The sequence below is a fragment of the Falco biarmicus genome, chromosome 12 (genome assembly GCF_023638135.1).
Source record: "Falco biarmicus isolate bFalBia1 chromosome 12, bFalBia1.pri, whole genome shotgun sequence".
Taxonomy (NCBI): domain Eukaryota; kingdom Metazoa; phylum Chordata; class Aves; order Falconiformes; family Falconidae; genus Falco; species Falco biarmicus.
The window spans coordinates 5,093,003-5,120,339 of record NC_079299.1 but is presented as its reverse complement, the minus strand read 5'-3'; the positions used below and the strand labels follow the sequence as shown (position 1 = coordinate 5,120,339).

The 27,337-nt window shown below is 38.7% G+C and overlaps 1 protein-coding gene across 4 annotated transcripts in view; it reads right to left on the bottom strand.

Annotated features, from left to right (window-relative positions):
* Nucleotides 1-27,120, bottom strand: part of LCLAT1 (lysocardiolipin acyltransferase 1) — a 117,041-nt gene extending 89,921 nt beyond the window's left edge. For 3 of the 4 annotated variants that reach the window (XM_056357082.1, XM_056357084.1, XM_056357085.1), the window contains exons 1-2: nt 26,962-27,120; nt 26,657-26,767 (exon numbers count right to left, since the gene is read on the bottom strand). The gene's annotated coding sequence lies outside the window, so the exon portion shown is untranslated. Of the gene's footprint in view, nt 1-4,597; nt 4,717-26,656; nt 26,768-26,961 lie in introns of all 4 variants that reach the window. The other variant, XM_056357083.1, reaches the window with a different exon arrangement.
* Nucleotides 27,121-27,337: the final 217 nt, after the last annotated feature.

Genomic DNA, 27,337 nt, shown 5'->3' with positions numbered 1-27,337 from the left:
GAGCCATTGGAAAGCCCAGTATTACAGCTAAGCAAGGCAAAACAACATGCCTTCTAACAAAAAATAATTTGAAGCCAATTACAATGCAGATGATTAATGTACTGACTCACACGTATATGAGCCTGAGTTTTCCATCACCCATCTTTCCCAAGAATCCTTGTCTAACTTACTGAAGGAGAGGTAAAGTTTGTAAAAAAAATTTTTCAAAAATGCCGTAAGGAGAAAATTTGAAAACAACTTGAGGAAACACGGATTCCTGCTGAGCACAGAGTTTTCAACAACCCCTAAGATTTATTATATTGAAAATTTTTTTCCAACATAGATACAAGCTACAACAACGTGTGTTTCCTTTCCAATTCAGCCGCAGCTGAGCATTTTGTTGAACCATTACAGTAAGAAAAGAAGCTTTCACAACAACTTCTAAAAAAGATCTCTTCTTTTGGGATCAAACAGATGTATTATTAAAGTAATGCTGGTAAAAGGAATCAATCATTGGACTAAGTGATGTCAAGGATTGCTGAGCAATTAAATCTGATTACTAGTTTTGATGTACTGCTAAGAATGTCAGAACAGAGTATTCAGAAAATTACACTGAAGACAAATGTTCATGAAACTATTCTTTTAAGACTTGACTCTCCCTCTGCCCTGAATCTGCATGTATGAAGAAATGTAAGCAACCTTCTATATCAATATTTAGAAAAGTTTTATGGGCAATGCATCCAGTAATTCCGTTTGTATTAAAAGATACTACTGCCCATACTTACTATTAATCCAAGTTCTCTTTTAATTTGTTTTTGGGGTTGGTTTTTTTGGGGTTTTTTTTTTTTTGCTATAAAGAATGGGAAACAGGAGGGGAAAAAATTGTGACACCTTTGTAGTTTCTGCCTTTTAAGTTAAACAGTCACCAAAAATCAGCATTTTCAGATCCTCCTCCACCTTCACCAGTTTAGGCATATGACAGGTTAACAGTCTTTTCAAAAAGTACATTGAAATAATATAGCTGTATAAATTTTGTTTGGAAGCAGCTGGCTGGTCAAACAGCACACGCATGGCCCTGCACTAGCCTCAGCATGTGCTTCGCTTTGATCTATTTCCATAAGGCAAATGATGTGGCGGTAAAGCTGCAGTTGGTGCTTTGAAAGGAGTATCATTAGGGGACAAACCCAAAAGATTCAAAGTATCAAGGTTTTATTATGGAACAACCCATTTTCTAACAACATCAGTTGGACCTTCCCATTGATTCCTTGCAGAAACCAAAACACTTTTTGTAGACATAGTATTTACAATCAAATAATCTTTATTATTTACATAACCCAGTTCTAAAACCTTTCTTGTAAATCACAAATTATTTCAGTATTTGGTTTTATTTTATCCGTTTTTTTTGTTCTGGTTGTTTGGTTGGTTTTTTTTAAATGAACGTCGTTCCATAGAAACAGCAGCAATTATACTTGGGTGGAATGGGGTAAGAAGTTCACACAAAGCGCTCTCGCCGCATAGGCAGTGATGACAGAATTTCTTAAATATGCATTTTCTCACCTTAAAGGTATCTCACTGGAACAGCCTGAGCACAAGAAAAAGTAATGGTCTCTTGGCAGCACATAGGAGCTGCCATTACTGTGATGAAACATTAAACCACAAGCAGCTTCCAGAGGAGAGGTGCTTATGTAAAGGAGCATCCCTTCAAGTGTTTTAGCTTGAATACATACTGAAACCAAAAGAATTGAAGCAATTGTAAGAATCGCCTTTTAAGTCTGCTTTCACGTCTTTTGTGTGTATACTACAATAACATTACTGTGTTTCTGGAGTAAGGGTTTGGTTGTTGATTTTTTTCAAATCTTTGACAGAAACAGATTAAATTGAAAAGAAATTAGCTGCCTTCTGCTTCACACCGGCAAAGTAGTACAGACTTTCAAAATCCTGGATCAAAACTACCTTATGCAATTTTGAATTTGCCAAGCCTAGTACCAATCCATCAAAGGAGGATTTCCTTCATTTCATTTTGGGCATTTACATAAGTACCTTAAGTTGGGTCACTGAAATTACTCCCCCTCATTCCCCATCCCATCTCACTCCATTCAGTAGGCTGATCCTATAATCTAATTTTACAAAAGAAAACTCCACTTCCTCTTCCTATGAAGCAGCAAATACATACACAGCTTATTTTCATGGAGGCTTGATCTACAGGGGGGTAATATCTTTGAACTTCTGAGTAAAATTTGCAATCAGTGTAGGAAAAACTAAAGAGACACTTAACCTCAGGGATGCCTCTCTCTTTTCACATTTTTGTGACATTAGAACCCTCCAAATGTAAAGTACTATGCAGGCAGTATTTTTTTAAATTTTCCTTGTGAGAAAAGGGAGGGAAGGAACAAGGTACAAGATGCCCTGGAAGAGTTTCCTGTTATGAATAAAGGTTCTCCTACAAGAACATGCAACTACTGCTGTACACCCACACAACCTGGCATTTTGAACAAAGTTTCAGCAAATAATGAAGTTTAACCCTTTTGAGCTGTTTTAGAGATCAGTTCAAGACCCAGGTTATCAGACTTGGTAACATTTACATATGAGAAGGATAGAAAAATGGCAATTTTCATGGTCACTTTTTCTTTACATACAAGAAGTGACTAAACATGTGCAGTCATAACAAACTTCAGCAATGAAAAAAAAGTTTGCAAAAGTGCTTCTGCAAAATAGTTCCCTCCTCAATTTTCTTTCAGTTTGTTCCTGCTGACTTAAACATACAAAAGAATATTCTTCCATCAATGCCACCAAAAGACATTTGGATAAAACTGTGTTAAGAGTCAAACTGTATTTTAGTTGTCATGGGCTTGTCCTCCCCAAAGTTTAAAGCCAGAAGATATCATTAGATCATTTAATCAAATGTTTATGGAAGGCTGTTCGGTTCAGTTCACTCAGCCAACAATAGTTTGCCTAGAACAGCCTTCCAAAAGGTTTGAAAATACCAGCACACGGATACCGAACATCATCCACTATTAGGCTATTGACCCATGTTCTGATTTAATAGTTTTGTTTCCATAAAGACAACTGCAAGCTAACCATGAAATTTCAGTCTTCATTTTGGTAAAGTGGATAAACAGAATATATCATGAACAGTAAACACTTACACTACTGAATTTGACCAACCAAACTTATTTTCCATATAAACACACGTATTCAAAGACCATCCTAGGCCAGATGCACGCTGGGCAAGCATTGCCATCACCACCAGAATCTTCCCTTAGCCAGTTCTATTTTCAAAAGAAATTATAAATTAAAAAAAAAATTAACCTACAGGTGACAAAACACCTCAGACAAAGATTCTCTACTCACTATGCTGTGAGGTTAACCCCTTACTCTCTAATAGTGTCAAGGATGTAATCTGTTACTATTGCCATAAGGACCCCAGCTTCAGGCCCCATACACACTCTTCACATATATATGCGTAAAATACATTAGCAATAGGCTACCAGTCCTCAATAATGGACTATTTAGTACAGTCAATAAAATGGTAATATTTGAAGTGTCCCATTGATCTGAAAAAAATTCACCTTTTGTCATGACAACTATACTCACTGGGATTTGCTTGTATGTGGCTGACTCTGAAAGAGCCACATTTGTCTTCAGCCAATTTATTCATAACTCAAAAGAGTAAACAGTGAACAAGCTGGGAAATTTAGTTTTCCTAGTTTATCAAGAGTCTTTCTGAGCATGCATCTGATTTACAAGAACTTGGCCTTTCAACAAATACAGCTATATGTATATTCAGAGACAAGAACATAAAAACAGGATTGTAAAAATCAAACACAGCAGCAAGTTTTTACTCAGCGTTTCTATCTGGTGGAGCAAACAGCTAAATAGCATCTATCACTGCTTAGATGTACTCATACTTCAAAATGAGCTACGAATTTACACTTTACACGTGGAAATGCATAAACACATCTAAATCAAAAGTGAGCTGCAATACATCTACCTACTCCTGGATGGAAAACTCCCCTCATTTTAGAAGGGGGAACGAAGCCAGCATTGCCACTCGAGGAAATTGCCACTTTCAGTATTTGCAAGTGCCTATGACATGGTTACTGCAAGTTAATGCAGGGAAGATTTCTCTAGTTGTATTGGGGCGGGAGGGTGTGTGTGGGATAGTTTTATTTTTTATTATTATTTTAATTCAATCTTATTTTGGATTTCAGCTTTCAATTTGTTCTTTAAGACTGCCTTTTCAGGTATCCCAAACATGTTTCAGATGTAGTAATTTATCCAACTAGTAGAAATTATGCTGTTAGTGATATGAAAAGAGCCTAAGTAGTCAGCATAATTTCTATACAAAATAAGCTCCTTTTTCATAAGGGATTAAGAAGTTTAACCATGACATTTTCAACATCAGGATGACTGCACTGCTTATGAGCAGGACAGGTAGGTATGTTTCTAATTAAAGCGTAAGCTACATTCTTCATTCAAGGCTCTCCATTTGGTGGCTTATAAGTTTAGAGAAAGGAAAGAGCTAGTTAAGAAAAAGTAGCATGTGTTCATATAAATCAAAGATACTACCAATGCATAGATCAAAACTGAATTAACCTCTGCAGGCTATTTTACTTACAGTATTTAAGCTTCATTTTCCAACAAATTAATCATTTAGAATTGAAAGAGTTTCACTAGGGAGATCACACGCTTTTTCAACAGACTCAGGTCTCGTAAATAATATGGTTGATCTGAATCCTAGAAGGGGGGTGGGGGGTGAGAGAAGAGAGGAAAAAGAGGACAGGTCTTAATTCACTGCAAGGATTATTCAGATAGTTCGGCGATCAGATCATACAAACTTTTATGGAATAAGATATTCCAAAACACACTGCCAAGATCTTCAAGGGCTCACAATGCTTCAGATGTATTGAATTGTTATACTAAACTTTAATTGCAGTAGAAGAACATACTATATATCATTGTGCATGTTTCTACAAAAGTCGTAAGCTCTACCTTACAGGTACTAGAAGAACCCTAAGAGTCTCAATTATGTTTTTCTCCTCATAAGGAAAGTTACGTTGTAGAGCTTTAACCATGTCCAAGAGTTTGGTCAGACTAGATACATTCACAGTAAGTAAAGTATTTATGGATTCCATAGAACATATGAGTGGCAATGACTATACATTGGTAAAGGACTCCGGCGTTCTATCAGCCTTTTACATCTCTCACATTGGACAGTATTTCTGTTTCTCCAACAAAAAAGAGTTAGTCATGCCAGTTTTTGATCCAGAAAAGAGCTGCCCTTACCACCGCAGAAGCTGCCAGGCAGCATTTCAGGGAATGAGTTCTAGAGAAGTCTATATCCAGCAGAAAGAGTGAACTAAAAACTGAGAAGTCAGAAGCTATGAAACCATAAGAAATTCCCTCAGTCACCTTCTGTTGGCACAAGACCTTGGCAACCAATAGACATCTGGTAAAATAAAACATTCTACCTCCCACCACCTCTTCCCTCGCACAACACACCTCTGATACCAGTTTTCTTTGGAAGTTTATTCCATGCTTCCCCTCTTTGCTCATGAGCCTTAAAGAGAAGTTAGAGAAAAGAGGGCACCTGTCCCTATGGAGAATAGACTGCAATGTCTAAGCACTCAGAAGATGCAGCATAACTTCAACACGGAATATACACCTTTGCAAAATCCATGTCACACTGGACAGGAAAAAGTTACCTTTTGTCTTGGAGAAAAAAAAAAAAAAAAAAAGCCCAAGCTATGGACTTAAAAAGGACTAAAGCAGGAAATGAGTCATGGGGAAAATTTCAGGGAAATTTCACATGAAAAGGAAACCCATGAGCAATTTTATAAAATTTTCCATGCTTAGTCCCCCCTCTCCCACCTTTTCTTTTTTCTTTCCCAGAGGCTTGATGGAAGAGGACAGGCCTCAAAATACTTTTATCTATCATGCTATCAGAGGAAGAACAAAACAGAGTAGACCACAGTATGCTCTGACACCCTGCAGATTTGTCTGTTGCACCTTTTTATTCATGGAATAAATAAATAAAAAATGTATTGCATCAAGAACTGGCAACTACAAGCATTCAAAACCTATGAATCAAATTGCCAAACCCCCATTAAATAATCATTCCACTTCCAGTTTTCAGACATGCCGTCAGGAAATGAATGGTTTCTTTCTTGTCCTGCATCAAATGGGCAGGTGGAAAATTCCCAAGCACGTTCTCCTTGTGGCTATGTTCTCAATCAGCTGGAAAGTAAATGTGTCAAAGTCCCAATAAGGTCATTTGGATTTATGTCTTGGTTCCCTCTCTGACACTCTGAGCCAGCCTTCTATCTTTGCCTCTGCACTACAGAAACAAAAAACTTGGGATTGTTCCGACACAAAAGGGGACAAAAAGATCCCTAGAGATGAAGAGAGGTCCTCAACACCCTTACTATCAATTCGCTTAAGCAAATTATTCTTTCCTCTGTAAATATCTTAAGTCACCACCTAATTAAAGAAAGAAAAAGCAAGCTGCTTTGCTGTTCCAGGTCAACATACTTTTTTATGGAGAGCACAACAGTCTGGAGAACAGATGGAAACACCAGCTGGAAGCTCTAAAGGACACTGATATTCCCAGCTTCTCAGAAAACCAAGGCACAGCACTCTCTGCTCAATACATTTACCTGTTCTCACACTTACAGTTTCTAAACAGCACTCAGATTCAGCCTTGATTCTCAAGGCTTTCTCAAGAAAAGTTTACCACAAATAGTCTGCACGGTAATTTGTTTGAATTCAGAACAAGAAAAATGGAGTCTTCATGCAAAATATTTGTTCCCAAGAGGCTCACAAAGGGATTCTGCTACTGAAATGACATTATGTTTGTCTCTAGAACAAGTGTGGTTTTCCAGGAGTCTTCCAATGAGACACTGCCTGGAATAGAGGCATTGAATTTTCTAGCTTTTGCACTCTCCAAAATAAAAATAAAAAATAAAAAAAAACACAAACCAAAAACCGTATTAGCAATCAAAATCAAAACAGAAGCAAAAAAACTGAAAAACTCTTTTCTTACACAGACATGGTCCTCAGATTCCAGACTATTTCTCAGTTTGGGTGGCTGTTGCCTCTAATTGAAGAATTCCACTCTGACAGTCATCGACCTGGAAATACTTCACAGATACTTGCCCTTTGGAGAATGCTCACAGCTACGATCCTCAAAATACATTTTAGGGAGGTCACAAGTCCCACCATGACTCACACAGGTAGGAATGGTTTCAAGGCATTAATTATTAATTCTTTGAATATGTCATGGTACAGCTCACACACAGTCACTGCATTATACAGATCAATCACGTAGATCTGACTGATCAAAAGGCAGCAATCTCACAGAATTTGAATGCAGCAGAACTTCCTCTAGTAATACCACTGATGAAGAAACTGTTCTTTCCTACCACACGTATGAACACGATTAAGTTCAATGACTTGTTGATATAAAACACCATTGGGTTAAAAAAAAAAATATCTCTTTAAACCTTCACAACAGTGAATTCATTGTAACCCCAAGAATTTAAACTAAAATAAGAATGACCTGTAGAAAACGGCAGCACACGTGACTCAAGACAGACAAGCTGCAGCCAGCCACCAATGTTCAATGAGTTAAAGAACTGACCCTGTAAACTCCATTCATGGTTGCCACACACATCTGGTATAGAAGAAACCCAAACAGCTACCCTGCAGCTGCAGATAACATCCTGGTTATTGCTCCAAAAACCTGCTTCCTGTCCCTCTTGCTGTCATTCTGCCTTAGTTTCTGATCTTGCTTCTCAGCAGTGATCTTTGGCTTTTCAGTTCTATTATCTCATACTGCCAGCACAGCTTGGTTTCTAATCCCACATCTGGTCTGCTTAACACCAATCCCCAGATCTCACTGTCTACCGAACCCCCTCACCCTACTTACTACTACTGATCGCGTCACTGAAGCTGGAGGGGGAACAAGCAGACATGGACCAGAGAACCTCCAGCCTACAATCACTCTCTCTGGAGCTTGTATCCCCTGGTTTTCTAGCTCCTCATGACAGAATTTCACTCCAGTCTGGCCTAAACTATGGAATCTACCCACTCATGTCTCAGGTAAGACTCCTCACTCTTAAGTAAAAGAGCAACTAGCATCAACCCAGTCAATACCCTAGAAACAGGAATAACAGCTGAGCACCAGGGACCTAGCAGTTACCCTAGAATGTCTTGCAGCCTTTACAGATGAATAAAACCTTAACAGTCAGATAAAAAGTATACGCTTTACAGTACTTGTTCTATAGCATTTTCATTATGGCATCTACTCTAAATTAGATCAGAGGCTGAAAGAGTCTGGTTTATTTTGTGGATTCTTTGAGAAGTTTTGTTATTATTCTGGGATAGGGAAAGGAGAGGAACATTTACAAAAAATCTGGCAAGAAGTGGCAACACCCACTTTTCCTTTGTTATTTGGCCCCCATTGCTGATATTTTTGGATTTTCATTCTGGAAAAAGGAGAAAGATGAGGAATTGTCTGAAGGAGTGTTTGCTGGGCTGCTTGCCCTCAGAAAACTGGAAAATTGCCCAGGCTGAAGAAAGAAAGGATTCTGTAAACTCAGATCTGACTTGTGTTTAACAGAACAACATTTATGGAGAATGAATATTTACAGTGTCTTGACCTAAGAGACTTTGTTATCTTGTATGATGTCGAAGAAAGAAATGACCAGTGGAAAAACCACAGAAATTGCCAAACTGAATCAGCAGCAGTTCCCCCAGCCATCCTGTCCAACAGTGACTTGAACCATGTACTTCACAAGAAGGCACAGGAAGAAAGCCTGCAGTAGGTAATGATGGCGAGTTTATTCTTAGTTTCTGTTAACATTTATCTTAAGACATAAAATACATGGGCTTATATCCTTCTTAGCATTACTCATTCACTAGCAGGCTGATCTTGTTTGCTATATAAACAGACCAAATCCCTTTGTTCTATCAGCAATCTTTAAACCCTTCTTCACTCTTGCTGAGTATCCAAACCCATAAAGGAAAAGGACTGACAGCTGCCAGGCAACTTGCCCATTCAAGCAACAAAGGGTCAAATCCCACCCTCAGTTTTGCTCAGCTATCCGTAGCAGGTGGTCAGTGCGAAGTGAGGTGATTAAAAATCCCATAACCTTCCCAACAGCAAAGGGCCAGCGATTCTCATCACCACCCTCCAACCTTCTCTTGGAATCTTTAAAATAAAATTAAAAAGTCTATACTCTGTACCCTGTTTTAAGGAAAAGTTTCCATTTTATGGACTATCTTACTAGAAAGCAGTTAGCTGCAAACAGTACGTCAGATTGTGTAAAACAACTTCAAGGCTTCAGGGAACGTAGTATTAAAGAGGAAGAAAAGTACCAAGGAGAAAATTAGACCTTACATCTGGGGTTTGTTCAGACAGCTATTATAGAGCAAGGGATGCTGTCTCTCCAACCCAGGAAGATGATGTTGAGCTGGCCAGCTGGCCAAGGTGCCAACTACTTGGATTTAATCCACCTTTAACTGTTGGAAGAAGTTGCCATTCTGCAGCAGCAACAGCAGGATAGGAACCGGGGAGAGGAAGGACATGGCCACATTAATAGGCACTGCTAGCATGACCTTTAAAGAACAGCTGGGAGCTACCAGCTTAGACAGTAGAACCAGTACGAACAGTCATGTAAAAAGATCAAGTCTGCAATAATTCCTTGTAAAAAAGTTATTCATAATCTTATACAGCCTACGTTGCTGACACCACAGGGAGCATGTAAAGAAAAGGAAAGAAAGATGTCAACTGGAGAAGTCTAGTCTAACAAAAATATGTATTCCTGTTGCCTGCATTATTTATAGTGTAATTTATTCATCACCACCCCAGACTATGAAATGTCTGAGCAATTTCCAGAGCACAGAGAAGGGGTTTTTTTCCCCTCCAAATTACAAAGAGTACAAGAAACACAACCAACAATGACTATGTTATACAATAACAATGCAATACTATGATTCACTTGCATTAAGTCTGACTAAATATGTCATTACTTTTAAATAGAAAATGCAGCTAATAATTTCAAAACTAAAAATAGAAAGATACATGATGTGAATCCTATGTGATTTACTCCTAATTTGAATGTTAGGCTGTCTTTCAAATGTTTTTGTAGTTGCTTATCAGCTTTGCTTTCTCCCCCCCCCCCCCCCTTTTTCACTCCTGTTTCCTTTATTTTTCTTTTGCTTACCAAGATAACATCTACTTACAGAAATGCAAATACATTTCTAGAATTTTATATAAAAGGACTGTATCACTACAGTAACCATGCTGATATGACACGTAGATGCCGTTTGTAGCTGAAGAAAATCAAATGGCAGAGAAGATGACAATGCAATATGTGGGAGCAAATATGCAAATAAACCCTTTAAAGTGAAAGGAAATAATACTAAAAGTCTTCTAAAAATGTCAGCTAGGGGAACTCAAAGGTCAAGACACTTTGAAAAGGAAAAGTTAATCAAAGATTTTCTGTATTTACAGTCTTTTGTTCCATAATTCAGTACAATGTACTCCAGGTTACTTTAAGGCTAAGAAGTGACCTTTCATGCCAACATTCACTGTTCATTGTTCTAAAAGTCCCAAGTTTTTCTTGAAGAAGCCAACCAAACCTGCTGAATTGTAAACCGTCTAAATCTACATTTTACAGGACACAGTGATGTTACCCTCCAAAACCACTACGCAGATGGCAGAACTTCACCAACATTATTACTTTTCACTGTTCTTGCATAAACCAAAATAAACAACAGGTGGGGAATGACCCCAGAACTCACTTCATATACTTTAAACAGCCCTTAATGTTACCGTTCTCACCACTTGCAAATGAAAATAGGTGGGGCAAATATTTTTGTGCCAATAAAAATGTTTCATTTAACAACAAAGTGTGTGTCAAGAAGGCCAATTAAAATGTACAGGCACATTTTGAAGTCACTGAATTTAAAGCTGCTCCAAACTTGTGAAAATAAACAAGCATTTCAAAATGGGAGCACTTTCATTACAAAAAAGACAAGCAGATTTCCGTCACCTAAAGGAAAGTAACTTCATCATTTTCTTTAAACTGTCACTCTCAAAATGAAAGCAAAATCAAGAACGAAAGAAATTGGGTTTGATACTATGCATGCTGTTGAAACCTCTTATTTTTTTTGTGGCTTAACAACCACATTTTCCTGTGTTTCAAGCCCTTCTCTCCCTTCTTATAGTGCAAGACCAGTACACAAGAAGAGAAAATAGTGTAGAACAAAACACAGTACACAGCAAGCGCTTATGTCCTTCCTCCCTCAGGAAAAAATAATTATTTTCCTATGGTGGCTTAGTTACAATGTACATTTAAATTGCTCTAACAGCAACTGAAACCGCCACTTCAGTTCTCATTTCACATGATTCCTAAGACTAAAAAGTGGAAAGGGACCTTGTTACACAAATAACACTCCTTGTTCTGCATCTTTAAGCTAAGTAGTTATCTCCTCTGAAGCTGATAAGAGCTTTAAAGGAGTAAGTCAGGTATCTTTTATTTTAAGGAGAATCATCTTCCCCTGCAAATCACCCATGGGTGATCTCAAACCAATGAAGATTGTATGACATTTGCACAACAGAATCACACAGAACAGCTGAGGCTGGAAGGGACTTCTGGAGGTCATCTGGTCCCACCCTCCTGCTCCGGCAGGACCCCCTCCAGCCAGTCCCCCAGGACAGTGCCTGGTCTCTGAGGTAGATTCCATAACCTCCTTGGGCAACCTCTGACAGTGCTCACTTAACCTCCCAGGAAAAAGATGTTTTCTGACCTGTTCAGTTTAGGCCCACTGGCTCTAGTCCTGTCACCGGGCACCACTAAGAAGAGCCTGGCCCTGCCCTCTCCATACCCTCCCCGCAGGTATTTGTAGCCCCTCTCCCTGAGCCTTCCCTTCTCCAGGCTGAACAGTCCCAGCTCTCTCAGCTTTTCCTCATACGTCAGATGTTCCAGTCCTTTCATCATCCTTGTTGCCCTTCATTGAGCTCTCTCCAGTACATCTAGTACGCGTTTGTGCAGGGTCTCGATCCTAAACATTTCTGCAAGCATCCAGAGTATCCTTACTAGCTGGGAAGTTAAGCCCCTGAGTGTGCCTTTAGCTGCTGCATAGTTTCTACAAGAAGGATAAAGACAGCTTATGGCCCTCCAAATTCAGCATGAGGGAGTTTCCATCTTTAATCACTAGAATAATTCCTTTGGGCCTGGTCCTAACTCCAACCAGAATAATTAAGGCCAACTTTTAGGAAACTCTGAATTACGCCGATGATTCTGAAAAATACCTCCCTGCTAGCTGCAAAATTAAGAAACTATGAAGTCACTTAAAAATTCACCAGTCCCCAGCTCCATTTCAAACAGTTTAGCAAATAATTAAACTCATAGTGTTGTTTTGCAATATTGCAAGGCTGAGAGAAAAACTAACAAGAGATTAAAAGACAAAACATGAAGATCACAAAAATAAAGACATCATTTTCATACCAGTCATTGCCCAAAATAAATGACAGGAGGGAAACAGGTGAAACTGTTCTCAATTCTAAAGCTTTTTGTAGTGTGTATAAAGTCTTAATAATTCTGTGTCATAGTATGGCCTCACAAATTAGTTCAAACTACTTCAGTAAAAGGTAAATATATTCCCCCCAAAAAAAGTTCACTAATTTTACAACATTTCCCTCTCCCTCCACATTTTAGTAACAGGACCAATACCAAACATTTCAGGAAACCAGAAGATACAAGCAACAGCTGAAAGATCCTTTTCGTTTATTTATATTAAGCCATTACTTTTTCATAGTGCTTTCCAGAACAATCTTACAGTAATCTGCAGTACAAAAAGGATATAATAAACAAACCAATGAGAAGTTATTTGATAAGCATTTCTTAGGACATCAGAATTTTTAATAACTAATATTGTAGCAAAGAAGAAAGAGATTAATGGTGACGGAGCAAGAAATAAAGTAGAGAAAGGCACTCTAGTAAACTCAGCATAAATGTCCTGGCATTGCTTCAGGCTTCAGTTTGGCAGCTCCTACAGACACATCTTATCTTCAAACAATACAGCACAAAGAAACTCAAACCAATCACTTTCTGCACCTCAAAATGTTGATAAACTGGAAACTTTGATGGTGTTTGGAAATGGAAAAGCATCAACACAAGTGTAATGAACTGAACAAGGAAAAACTTGCAAAACTAGCTTTGCACAAGATTGCTCTTACAGGACTCTCTATCCAACAAATACAAATAAGGTGTATAGATAAATAGGTTATGACTTAGACTGGTGGGATTTTAGGTATTTTACAGGAAATAAGAAACTAAAGGGATTCAAAACCTCTAACAGCGTAATTGTAAGTCTTTTTTACTGGTAACAGATTCCAAGCTTCAAATCAGGTTTGAGTGCATTAGTCACTAAGGAAAAATGTAATAATTTCCTGATACTTCACTGAAATTCTTAGACGAAACTACAACAAAAATAAATAATAATCCTTTTTAGAAGGAATATCAGAAAAGGATTTTTCTCCAGTTGTTCAGGAATGTTAGGGATTTAAAATATTGCAAAACGGCTGGCTGCAGTTCAGCACAACATGGCTAATGGAAGTCATCTATCAGTTGTCCCGTAACACTTAATGTAGTCAAATAATTTCTCTTTATAACTTTCCATCTCTAGCTTCTATACCATCAGATAAAGATATCATGCATATAGATGGAAAATTACATCAAGATATATCATAAATGACCTTTTTAAACTGAAAGTAGGTTTTCCTATGCTTTAAGAGCCAGCTCAACTCACCTGCAAGATGCCCTATTAAAGAACTTCTACAAACTGCAATTTGGGTAAAGTCGTTAAACATTTTGATAATATAATTCAGTCACTTTCTGTTATGCAGGACAGATAACGGAAATACACTTTGTAGCAATAACTTTTTTCCCCCAGAAGTTCTTACTTTCAAAGTGCATAGAGGAGTATTATTTCTCACTGGCAGAGGATTCAGGATATTAATTGTAATATGTAATCAGATGTAGCTGTAAAGATGATTACTGTGTCCTCAATCAACAGCTGCAGAAAAGATTTAACTGATAAAAGTAGGATAAAACTAAAACTCTGGGCTTCACACCTCATTCAAAATGAAACTCTCCAAGTTATTCACCTGTAAAGATGCCAGTTCACCAAATAAGCTTTGTCTCATTCTAAATACTATAAAAGACTTAAGATGTATTTAGATCAAATAACTTCAAGTACATTTTTAGGCTTAACTTCACCATGAAAGCAAACAAAATTGGGCAAACCTGTCTTATCACCAATTAGACAGCAAAAGTCAATCAATGCACAGTGGTTCAGTAATAATTTCTCAGAAGAAAAGCATCCCAATCAAAATCCTTCATCTTGATTGCAGAGGCATCAGACTAAAATTGAAAAACGTGGTCCTAGATGGCTAATACAATTTTCACAAGAGTTACTATAAAGAAAATTTCAAAATGTGAATTGGCAGATTAGAAGAGGTTATTTCCTTCTTACTTCTCCTTGGAAGAATGACCATATGCTTAACCATGCATATGTAAATACACTAAGAACTATTTCACTCTGGACAAAAGCAAGATTTAAGTGAGAGGATAAAATAGAATCTGTGTAATTCAGTCAAACTGCAGAATCATTTACAATCGTTAACTGCTCTGTAGAAATAACTTGGAAAACTGACAGATTTTTTTCTAACCGTGACATGATTAGTGGTCTTGACACTATATTCAGGTACTCTGTCTAGTTACTTCTCTTTGGAGTCAGTATTGATCTCAGATATCTATAATTTTGCATACAATAAAACAGATTGCCAGTAAAGCATAGTCTCAGACTACAGATGAAGTGATTCTGTGGGAGCTTAACATACAATAGACAGTTTCAGCCTGAAAAGCATTTAGGTCTTATACAGCACCATCAGAATTTACACGAGGGAGAACATCCCCTTTAGTAAGGGGTCATCCACAGCATAATTGCACTTAGCTACATTCACAGTGAAAACATCAGGAGCATTCAGCACCACCCAGCACACTGTTCATGAATTGTTACCTTTACATTATACTCAAAAAACATTTGGGATACCGAAGCCGCACAATCAAACATATAGATATTATAGCAAATATCAGAATTAAGGCTGCTCCTTCCTGGCTGGTTTATTTGTTTTGTTGTTTTCAAACTGGAACCCTGCCTCATCCAATGCACATCCTTTGACAGCAGGGTTAACAGGGAGAAATTACTTTGTATTTCTTCTGCCCCTTCTCATAGTATAGTGCTAAAATTAGCCTAAGCCATTAAAATACTAGGACAAAAAATCCTTTCTTTTTCCTTCATATTATGCTCATTGTACTACCCTCTGAACATGTTACATGTCAGTAATTTATTTTCACAACAGTTCCTATTTATATTTTTGTAACTCAAGATGCACAGCACAAAGTACGTGTACTGTGTCTGCCTAATCTGGAATGTTTCCAGACTAATTTTTTTCCCAGTATTTGTCACTGTGCAGTACATCACAAGCACAACTCACAGTTGCCATTAGCTTCAGTTGCAGCTGTGAAAGCTTTGCATGCTTTATTTTATAGGTGTCCAGCCTGAAACCTTACTATTCCGTACAAGTATCACAATTAGTTATTGTTAACAACAACGTTACATGTTTTGCTTATCAAGTAAAAAGCAAAGTTCAGTTCTTCAGTGGCATTTCACTAAAGAAACCTCCAGATGACCATAGTCTTCTTTATTCAGTTCAGTATACATCAAGCATGTGCAAGAAGTAAAACGGGTCCTTCATACTACATCCCTTAAAGCTTGAATGCATTCCTAAAATACAAACCATCCTGCACAGTAAGTTTTTCAAGCAGAAAAAAGGTAACGTGTTAACGGAATTACAGACTGTCAATTCAAATATGAAGATGCGGGTGACATTAAGAAATTTAGGCCATATATCATTTGGTACTTATGCTTCTGTTGGTATTTTAACGAAGTCTAAGATCATGAGCCTAGTGCAAAGAGAATTTGCAACAACAGCTGCTTGTCTCCAATAGCTATCATGTAACTTGAGAAGTGTAATTTTAAAATTTTTAAGTAACAAAAGAAAACACTCTGATCTTCATAAATTTCCAGAAAATAGTTACAATTAAAAGGTAGGATATCTTAAACAGAGGAAGACCTAGCATTCTCATATACAATATTTATGATTTTATAAAATAAAAAAACCTCAACATACAAAGTAGGTCACATAAATGTAACATCTAAGCATCTCTTTCAACCTCTTTACCTAAATTTAAAAATAATAATAATAATGATGGAGCATTATCTAGACAGGTGACAGATACAACTGTTTCTGTATTTGCTACATTTCAGGGTAGAACTGTAATAGCATCAGTAGATTAATGGGAAAAAGAGCAAAGTGGCAATTAAATCCAAAGCTTCCATTTCAAACCATTACGTTAAATCTGCATATTCAGCATACAAATTCCTTAAAGCCAGCAGGCTAGACTGGATTAAAGAAAGAGTAAATCCTATCATATTTAACATTTCTCATGCCTGATGCAGATACCTTTTTATATGCACTTCACTATTTTCCTCTACAGAAGCAAAATAAAGATTCCTGGTGCTATGAATTACTAAGAAAAGAGCCAATTTTCAAATAAAAACATTAATATGAAAATCCTAAAACATAACCTATTTTCTTTTTGATATAAATTCTGTCCATCAAGAAGAATCAATGAAAGCAAGCTTATGGAATTTGAAGTTAATAAAGTATAATGACTCCAAGTCTTGTCTTTTTTTTTCCTCCCCTACTAGTTACATTGTAGACAGAAAATGTCTTTATACTACATTAAGGAACAACTTACCTAAGTCAACTTCATTCTGAGAAAATAAATTAGTGGCTTTTAATATTGGCTGCATTTAGAAGGGGCTTGTATAGCACTTCCCTAACCTTCTTCCAGAGCAAAAATAGTTAAAATGTTTTAATTAATCCATTTTTCCTTGAGAAATATTTCCTTTACAATGTTTTTAATATAACTCAACATTGGCTGCATCTTTCTTGACAGCTGGTATTTCCTTAACAGAGAATGTCTCAAATGGTTTATGTATGACATTCTTTCTAAAATTCATTTCCTTTCTGTGTAAGAAGTTAATACATCAGGAAAAAAGAGCATGAATGTTTCATGCCATGTGGGATATAACAGTTCTAGAGTTTTGCTTTAAATTAGCCCAATAATGTTTTTGTAGAAATATTATTAACGTGGCTGAAGCTTTGACATTTGGAAAAAGGAAAAAAACTTGCCCACAACTTTGCTTCTCTCCAGATCTCATTCCAACCATGTACTTCACTTACATTCTAGCTCTTCAGTAAATGTCTGGTGGAAATCTTAGTTAGATTAGAAATCTTAGCTCTTAGTAAGGTTCAGCTCAGGGAAGAGATGTTAAGAAGCAAATAATCATCTAGTTAAGAACAAGAGATTGATGGTTCTATATCAAATAGCTCCCAAACCGGAAATGAAAGTTCTGCCTAACTTCACTCCAAACATTAAAATCATTCCAGACATTGAAATCAGCAGAAAAGCACACCATAACCTTTCTTAAGAGAAGGACAGACATTGAGGTCTCACAAAAGATGCAACTCCTAAGTGTGGGCCACTCCTGCACACAAACACCAAATCCCAAATTCTTCGGAGCTGGGAGACTTGCACCAGTTGCATGCAGAAGAACTAAGGTCCCACATGCAAAAAATCCTGGGAAATGGCATCGTTCCAGGATACTGAGACCAAACAAAGGCATTTGCCCTACAGTCTGTAACGTATACTCCCTGTAAAGGTTGTAAACCCTTAGCTAAATGGCTGGAGAGCTACAGCAGTAACAGCAGTCTTTAAGTGATGAAGAAATATCTGTTAATAATTTCTTTCTCCTCCTGTCATGTCATAAGTATTCATTAAAATATTACTCTTCTGCCAGATCAGATGATTTTCAGTACTGATGAAAATTTTCATTCCAAAATATTCTGCAGCCTGTGGAAGTCCATATACGATATTTTGCAACTCATATTTTCTATTTTTTGTGTATCTTCTAGCCAATATGTCATTTTCTGATACTTCTAGTAAATATCATCTGTGTTAATACTGTAGATAAAGAATATCTTGCACTGAAGTCCAAAGCTACTAGACAATTTCCCTAAATTTTAAGGTTTCTTTATGTTTAAGAATGAATTACATGCTTCTAAACTTCAGCAAAAGCCTGTCCTAAATATGCCTTTTTCAGCTATTTCTGTATTTCAAGGCACAGTGAGAGATGATTGAGACTTTCTTTCTAACATGGAAACTCATTTTAGCATTCTGCTCACAACAATGATACCTTTTGTTCTGAAAGCAAGCTTAATTCTGCATGCCTAGCACTGATGATAAGAAAGCTATGGACAGTATGTGCAGTGCTAGTTTGCTTAACAGGTATTTATGGATGCTTTACATGAAGTTAAAAAAGAAAAAACAGCCATATTTACAGCTGGTAGACAGCCACTGTTTATGTGTAAAATGAACAAGACTTGGGATCACAGGCAACACGGGAATAACTTAGAGCTTCCCTTAAAGAAAGGGAAGTGAGTATTTGCCACAGCCCTTCAGGGACGTGGCAAGCGCTGTTGCAGCAAGTGCTGTTGCAGAAGGGCGATGGTCTGCCAAGCTGCAAAGGCGTAGAGAGAAGGCAGACCATAAGAAAATCATACTAACACATGACTCTCACAATCAAAGCTTACTAAATCCTCTCAACTTTTCATAAGGTTCTTTCTTTAAAGTAACAGCTATTAGTATATTTTCAAACATATTCTACTGCACAAGGGTGCTGCATTATCACACTCTATTGTTCTTCCATAGGCTAGCCTACTGCAATTACTTTAACAAATAATCCATTATTTTAGCTGTTTTCCCTTTAGACAGAAGATAATACACATTTCTGTGCTATCAAGGATCGTTTTAGCAATATCCCTATTGTGACCACTCCAGATACATTTGCTTCTGCCTATAATTAATTTCCATACTACCATAACTACAGAGCCTTTGTCTCAATTTTACAGATCAGTCATCTCTCAAGGTCCTTCAATGACCTACTGTAATAAGAACACACACAAAAAATATAGCTATTTAACCCTTGACATTCTCACAGGCATTTGTCATTCAAGAAGTGTTCAGTTGGCAGACAAGATAAACACACAGCGCTCTCACTGTCAAAATCCAAATGAGATGTGTCATTCAGTTAAAGCATTGTCTTAAAGTGGGATTTTTTTGTTGCTTAGTGGAGCTGACACTGCTCAACACCGCATCCCTGTATCCTACAGGGATGCAAAACTAAATGCGTCTCAGTATTTAAGAAAGACACCAAGGTTCCTTCTTCAGAGTAGGACTGGGATACAGTAAGCACAATGCCTACCTTTATTACAACGTAAGTAAAAACATTCTGTGAAAAAAGTTTTTACAAAAAGAACTATTCTAAGTAAATTTTGGAAAGTGGGATCTAAAGATACAAGTATTTATGAGAAAATAATGAAGTATCCATTTTATAGCAGACCCACACAAGTACTGGAAATAGTGGGTAAGTATCAGGATTTTATTTAAAACTTGGTATTCAAGTGAAAATTTAAACCCGATGTTCTCAATAGAAGAACACACTCCTCTAAGCAAAGCCATAATTTTGAGACACACACACCCTTTGTCACTTTCAATGGTTAGAAATAGATGAGCCTGCAAAATGCTTCTCATAAATCAGATTGACACACAAGTATTTTTCTAAGGAAACTCTAGCAACTCACAAGTATTTTTCTACAGAAACTAGTGCAAGATCTGTCCATCTCATGGAGACAGCACAAAATGCAGTAAGATCAACCCTTTCCTAAAACAATCTATCCCCAAAGTTCAGAAAGATCCAACACACCCAAAACATTACATTCCATCTTCCTAGATGGTCTGCAATTATTTAAGATTAAACTAAACCAAATATCCCTCTTTCCAAATGTGAAATGCATACCAATTCCCAGAATGTTAATTGTTTCCACTATTATGATGATGAATTATACATAATTAGTTCACTGGCAGTGCATCATTTTTACTCGTCCCAAATCTACTGACCTGGGCAAAAGGCCTTGAACGTAATTGCTAAAATTGTTTTCTTTTTAAGGGAATTCACTAGTTCAGTGTGAAAACGCTACCAAATCTTGTCAGCTTAAGAGGGAATACCAGAAGAAAGCTCCTGTCTATGCAGGAGGTTGAAAGGAAATTATTAACCTTACCTTACCAGACCCTACAGATTGGCTCCAACCTTGGCATGAGTGTATTACCTCACACTTTCTGAAAAGTTGTATTCAAATGAAAGAGGTATTCCATGAGTGGAGACTTAAAAAAATAAGTTAATTTTAAAAACGGACTGACTCCCAACAGAGATTTAACAGGTTAGTATTTCTTCTACTTGTTTTGATCCTTGAGAAAACTTTTGTAGTTTTCTTTGGCTTTGTAAGTCATGTTAGTAAGGACTTCCCTGGAGCAAGTGGCCCCAAACTCCAGCTGACACACAATCTAAAAAATTTACACAGCAGAACTAGGAACAAGTTCCATGTTCTGACCATCACCTGAAAGCCAGTCTGCAATTTGGTTCACTCTGCAAAAGTTAATTTCCATAGATCAGTGTATGGTTACCACTGTCTCCTGGCTTTATCTTACCAGAAGAGTTAGAAGTTGTATCTCAGTGAGCACGAAACGCATAACTGCTATTCAGTGAGCCGAATGCTTGAGAAATTCCCACTGTATCACACAAATTCTGGGTAAGAGCTAGCCCAGTTTATGAGAAAAATTGCCGAGCGAAATTAAAAAAATGTTTGTTCCATTTAAGTTTCTTAGAAGTAATACCACACGCTGCAGCAATTGGAAAAAAGGTAAGCTTTACCAGTCATTGATAAATTTACAATTTCTTACTATTGCTATAGTATTATCAGCTTTTTCAAAACCAATGTCCTTTACATTCTAGCAATCATTAAAATCACAGTAACAAACATGATCTTGATAGCAAATGGAGCTGATCAGCTGAACAGACACATGATTACTGTAAGATTAAGTATTAAAAACCAGAAGGATCTAATCCTTCTAGCATGTGAATAATAGCATAAAGGATCTGAAAATCTAAATCAGATTTCTCACAGTTCTGTGTTCAAAGCAGGACGGTGTATCTTTTCCAACATTGTATTTATTAAAGAAACAGCATGTCAAAGTTAACCAGCACGTCTCACACAAAAAACACACTGCATTCCATATAACGGAAACCCACACAACTCATCTCTTAGGACATTTGTCCTCACTTTCCTCTTTGAAAGCATCTCATCCTGCCTGTGATCAGTAGAAATGGTCTATTTGAAGAACAGTCTGCTTACAGATTAACTCCCTGGATCTCTGAACACTGCCAACTGGAACACCTTCTGGTTATAGCAAAGATGGTTTTTTTCCTGCATTTAGTTAAAAAAACAGGGATATAAGATTGGTAACGCGTTGCTGCAGGAGGGGCGGGGGGTAATACTTTTTCTAGAAACTGCAACTACTAAATGTTTAGCAGTAATTCAGGGAGTTGTAATAGCTACCTGACAGATGCAATTCAGACTCATTCACACGTCTGTTTTGGAATACAAACAATGCTTTACAATTGCTTTAAATGTATTAACCATTTCAACTTACCAACTGAAAACGGTAACTATACCCTACCTAAAGAAGTATAAAACAACCAATGAAAACTTCAGTAATCTCCAAAACAACGTTTGCATGGAAGTCTGGAAGAACAGCAAGCATTGTACTTCATTTTGATGTTGTAACTTAGCTGCCTGATGAGTGCAATTTACAGTTTCTATCTGAACAGCTACCTTTCAAATTTCAGAAGCACAGTATGAAGTGCTTTCAGTGGTATTTATTACAAAGAGACTACTAGTATCAAGTCACATTTGAGCCAGTCTATAAATGTTTTCTGCAAATAAATTTTAAAAACACTTCAAAAGCATTAATCAGCTTAAAAACATTCATTTCTGCACATATTTTTCTACATAAACTATATCACATTAGGAGAACATACTTTTTAAAATATGGTTCAAGCTAATTTTAAATATGGTTGGAAAAGTTTGGCCTACACTGATTAAAATCTATATTTAAATGAAAGGAAAATTTAACCACAGAAACTGTGCTCATTTTAGAAAGACAAGCATATCACTGCCAAAGTGCTGTCCTAAGTTTAGATTGCTGTCTGACTAAAACATTATAATTACAAGAAACTAAAATGGATTTCTAAATGTTTCAAGATGAAACAGCCATTGGGTAATTTGCAAGATATGCAATTATCTTCTGAATTCAAACAGATAATGGTAATGCTTGATCTGAACAAATGCAGGCTGTAGATTGTTGCTCGTGTGAAAATTGGTGAAATCGATTGTTAAAAATCGATACCAATGCTAGATAAGAGTAACCATAATGAAACCTAAGAGCAAAATAACCAAGTGATGTGGAATTAATTACTTGGGCATAAAGAATTTTCTTGGGGGGTGGTGGTGGGGGGGGGGTGGGAAGGTTTTGAATATTTTATCTACTGCTTCTGGCTCTCCAAGAGCTGATCAAGCTGAACAGAGGATTCTCAGCACTTTTACCACTGTTGAAACCACACCAGTGGCGAGAGCTTGCGTGAAGTGCCACATACGGCACGTAGCAAAACTAACATGTCTACCTTAAAACACCAGAAAGGGTCCTTCTAATAGATTTGAAGGGTCACACAGCATATTTTCTGTTACTTCGCAATTAATATTTGGGTGGATTCATTATCATACTGGCCATGCAAGAGTTAAAAGGGGGAAAAAAATAAAAACATGATCACATGCTAATCCCAGATCTGTATGTTCATTTCATGTGTAACCACAATAAATTCCAATTACTTTGAACAGTAAGTTAAATCTTGCTCTGCAACAACCATTACCAGTTTGATGCAACTAACAGGATTTCAGGAAAACAAAGTAACTCCATTCCTTTGTACAAATTACAATAGTGTGTACTTGTCAGCACCTGCGCAGCCTGCTATTCTTTGTCTTTGATTTGGCAATGGTTTGGTTGTGTGGGTGTGGGTTTTTTTCCTCCTGTACAAGCCTGGGTGCTTGGTTATCTTTTGACTCTTCGACTACAACCAGCTCCACCATTTCACTGATTTGGTGAAGGAGTACAAAACAACGAATCATTCATCCTTTAAAGTGCCCAGGAACTCTGAGCATGTCTCGGGGCACAGCAGTTTATAGGCACACTTCCACGATTCAAACAGTAATTTTGTAAGACTAGAGGATTTTCAAGAAAAAATAATTCTCTTCCTACAAGCCTTGTGTGGTGATCCATACAGCTCCTCCACACAGACCCATCAGGCAGCCTATTAATTCAGCCTTCATGGCCCCACTGAAGCTGCCATCAAAAGAGAAGAGCAAATAGATACAGATTTCGTTCAACCGTAAGACATGCTGGATGCCTTAAAAATAACAAAACCACCATAAGCTCAATAAGCAAGCACTTAAGATGAAGCAATACCTTTCAGAACCACTGAAATGAAAGCAATACCTGCTCCCTTGATACCAAAAATAACATAAATAGCAGGTGTTATAACAAAGGATGCCCAAAAATAAACCAAGAGCCATGGGAGGTTTAGTATCACAGATGCAAACATCTCTGGAAAGGCATGTTCAAAAGCAGCAATATGAAAAAAACACCAGGTTTTTTTCAAGGAATCCCTGGGGGGCAGAGGGGGGAATCACACACGCAAACCCCAAAACCTATGCCTGCTGTCAGATTAAAAGGAAATTAATTTTCTCAGACTCATGGAAGGATAGTGTGTGAACCTAGTGACGCAATTCATTTTGGATTGACAAGACTCCCCCAGTCTTGAATCACTAAGCATGTAAGAAACCCTAATACAAATAAATTAAATTAACTAAATTATGTTTATTACAGCAAAACAAGTTCACAAGCAAACTAGTTCAGCCAAGAGAAAAAGACTAGGAAAAAAAGACATTTTGTCTAGGTTTCATGAAGTCTGCTAACATTGCTCTCTTGCATCTCACTGTGCCATGTAGCAGCAACAATTTATTTTATAACACAGAAGTGTCTTTCAGGAGCAATTTGCTTTTTGGCCAGGTCAACAAAAAGTTACATAAAACCAAACTGCAAGCCTTTGCCCAAAATCAGGAGGGACCCGTTTCAAAAAGTCAGCTCTCTAAAGGTTCTGTTTTCCCCTCTCTTGGCTCTAAGTGCTGACCAAACACCACACATGCAATGCAAACAAGGCGGCTCTCCTCAGCCCATAGCTGATAAAACATTAAACCAGATTATGGAACTCAATACCACATACAGAACATGAGGAATCTTGTCTGTGTGTTCTCAGCACCACAACCTGAAGAAACAAGGAAGGGACAACCTTGAACAAGACTAAGTGGAGAACAACAGAACAAAGTAAGGAAAGAAAGGACAGAGGATAAGGGACATTGTTCACAAATGATGACCAGGTAGGAGGAAAAGCATAAACCGAGACAAAGACTGTGTGTCCCAAGAAGAAGCAGCCAACGAAAAAGGTGTGTTTTGGCACAGCAGAGGTGGGATGAATGGGAAGCAGCAGCACATTGATGGACAGGACAACTGACAGGAAAAGAGTGACAAAAATGAGACTGTCTAAGCAAAAATTAAGAGAGAAACTTTACAGAGAGAAGTCTGGGACAGATTCAAATAGAAAGCCAGCAAAAGGACAAGAGGATTTACATCTGAGACGGTTCAGGTGATTAAGAATCTAGCCCAGCATTATTAAAAATAGATGCTGAAGAAGTTGAGACTCTGCAGGAACAGATGAAACACATGACGGCCTGCCACCTGAGCAACTGCAGAAAGGATTTGCTGGATCAAGTAACCCTAACACTGCTAAAAACCCCAGGCAGATGTGAAGATGACACCTCATTACACTTACAGTTTTCTTTTCAGATTGGTTTTATGAGAAGGGTAGGGAACTCCATGAAAGAAAAACTCATCAAAATAAGGAGCTGGAACATACCGCAATCAAGGTTTTCCTAAGCAACTTCAGTTTGGCTTTTACAGTAGGATACAACATTATTTTTCCTTCAAGATTCCTGCCTCACCAACTACACGTGGTGGACCGGCCCCTGGGGTCTAAATAAGGCTTTGTAAGAGACTTCCCTTTTTCAGCACAGAAGCTCTTTGGCAAGACGTGAATGGAGAAAGGACTCTGGAAAGAAGGGAAAGTTCCTTCACAGACTTACACTCCCTTCACTCTTACCACATATTCCCTACACATGGCTGACTACTTCTTTTAATCCAAATTTTTCAAAAGTTTTAAGTGTAGTCTTGATTTTTCTGAATGACCAGTTTGAGATTTGGTTTCTCGAGGTAGTTTCATGTTATACTTAACCCACAGCTGGTTTACATCAGTGCAGAAGAAACAGCTTTCATTCATATCAGCGCAAACACTCACTAGAATAGCTTCCATCTGACAGAAAGCCATCCCCATAAAACTGTTATATCAACTGTCCCTGCAACCATCCAGCCCCTAAATCCACTACAAAAAGCAGCAGTAACCAACGCCCAGTGATGACGGAGTAAGACCACACTCTTCAGCTGCAGCCCACACTGACCAAACCACGTGTTCACACTACACCTTGACTTGCTGAGGAGCCAGACAGTACAGCTGCCACTGAAGCTTTACATTCAGAGTACTAGATAATACTATAAAGCCTGATTACAAAGTCAATCAACTCTTTTGAGATTTCTGTGTTCAGTTCACGACATACGATGGCCTTTCTCCTTGTTTTACCCTAGTTTCGTCATTTGTAAACTAAGAAGGGGCGTATAAGAAAAAGACCATCTGTTAATCTCACTGTGTTACAGTGCAATAAGTTTGTGCTTGCAAAACATTAAAATATCACTGTGGTAACTACTACTGAAACACCCAAGGGTCCAAAAGCAGAGAGTGGATGGTATCATCAGAACCAGTGACAGCTACTATGAAGCAAATGAGATATGGAAACACTTTGCAATCAATAAGCAAAATACACCATCCATTATGCGAGCATAGCCCCACTATATCCACTAGTGTAAGTGGAGATTAAAAAAAAAAAAAAAAAGAGCCTAGTGACCAAGTACTGTATCACAGTGAATACACATAAGCATCAATGTGAAGCTGCACACACAGTTTAATTCTGGCATTTATTTTTAGCACTACCTTTCTGCAGCCACAGTTCTGTTCTGAACGGCCGGGCTGTGAGAGGTTACATGCCCTGTCCCAATATTCACCCGGCACTTCTTACACAAGAAACCATTCAGGTCAAAGTTTAGCTTTGGGAGAGGGCAAAGGTAGCCCAGACAGCTGGGTACGCAACCAACAGCAACAGGGGGAGAAGCAACAGACACAGAAACAGGGAAAATCACCCAGCTACAGCTGACAAAACTGACTTATGTGTGTGTGTGAGCCCTAACAAGAGGCTCTGCTTTTCCCAAAAGGAAAGATACCGAGGATGAGATTGTACTAAGCCTCCGTTTATTCTTCTAGGTGTGATAAACATAGCAGCGCTGAGGTTTGGGGAACCTACACGTTTCACACACACTGCGCGGCTCCTCAGACAAGCTCAAGCGCTCTCCTCCCGCGGCTCCTCCTCTGGCATCGCCGCGGCTCCCTGCCTCCTACAGCGCAGCGACCATGCCTGCGGAGAGACGGGAGGCAGGTGAGACAGCCCGGCAGGCCGCAGCTCGCCCAGGAAACACCGGCAGGGCCGGGCCAGCGGCGGAGGCCCGGAGCCGCCGGTCAGCCCCGCCGCGCCCCGAGGGCCAGCCCAGCGCCCGCCCGGCCCGGCCTGGCCCGCCGCCGGAGCAGCCCTGCCCGCCCGCCCGGCCTCACCTGAGCGGGGGCAGCGTCACGGCGGGAGGAGGCTCCCCGCCCCGCTCAGGGAGCCGCCGCCCCGGGGAGCGCGGCCACGCCGCCGCCAGCACCCAGCCTCGCCAGTGCCGCCGCCGCCATGTTCCCGCTGCACCGGCGACCTCTGACCCCCAATCACTTCCGGTCACGGCTGTCAAGCCGTTGCCATGGCAGCGCTGTCGGCCCGGGCTTCCCTTAAAGAGGCAGCGGCCGCCCACCCCCTCCCACCCGCGTGGGTGACGGGCCCAGCCAGCGACCAGGTGGCGGCAGGAGCCGTGGAGCCCGGCCAGGGGCTGTGCCGCCGTCCCGGGGCTCGGCCCCGCCGCCCCCGGCCTCCTGCCCCCACAGGCGCCCCTCC